The 758-nt window shown below is 36.8% G+C and overlaps 1 protein-coding gene across 1 annotated transcript in view; it reads left to right on the top strand.

Moving 5' to 3' along the window:
* The window catches only part of LOC107748640 (putative nuclease HARBI1), a 12,184-nt gene that overhangs the window by 1,143 nt on the left and 10,283 nt on the right, over nt 1–758 (top strand). The gene's annotated exons all lie outside the window — the stretch shown is intronic.

Raw genomic sequence — 758 nt, 5'->3', positions numbered from 1 at the left:
GTGTGTGTGTGTGTGTGTGTGTGTGTGTGTGTGTATGTGTGAGTGAGAGAGTGTGTGTGTAAATGACTAAATGTAAATGACCATTTGTATATGTATATATATACAGTAGGGATGGGCGATATCTTATCGTTTGCGATATACCGGTAAAAATTCTCCCCACGATAAGAATTAGTCTTCCTGCGATAATAATGATTAAGTCTAGTTGTTGACATAATGTAATATATATATATATATACACACAGTCGTGGTCAGAATTATTGGCACCCTTGGTAAATATGATCAAAGAAGGCTGTGAAAATTAATCTGCATTGTTAATCATTTTGATCTTTTATTTAAAAAATTCACATAAATCTAACCTTTCATTGGAGAATAATAATTTAAAATGGGGGGAAATATCATTATGACATAAATGTTTTTCTCTAATACACATTGGACACAATTAACGGCACCCTTTTATTCAATGCTTTTTGAAACCTCCATTTGGCATAACAACAGCTCTGAGTTTTCTCCTATAATGCCTGATGAGGTTAGAGAGCACCTGACAAGAGATCAGAGACAATTCCTTCATCCAGAATCTCTCCAGACCCTTCAGATTCCCAGCTCCATGATGCTGCTTCTCCTCTTCAGTTCACCACACTCATTTTCTATAGGGTGCAGGTCAGGGAACTGGAATGGCCATAGCAGAAGCTTGGTTTTGTGCCCAGTGACCCATTTTAGTGTTGTTTTTAAGGTTTGTTTTTGGATTATTGTACGGTTGG

This window comes from Sinocyclocheilus rhinocerous, unplaced genomic scaffold (assembly GCF_001515625.1).
Source record: "Sinocyclocheilus rhinocerous isolate Xijiao unplaced genomic scaffold, SAMN03320098_v1.1 scaffold2485, whole genome shotgun sequence".
NCBI classification, from domain to species: domain Eukaryota; kingdom Metazoa; phylum Chordata; class Actinopteri; order Cypriniformes; family Cyprinidae; genus Sinocyclocheilus; species Sinocyclocheilus rhinocerous.
The sequence above is the reverse complement of the archived record's forward strand: the minus strand, read 5'-3'. Positions and strand labels throughout refer to the sequence as shown.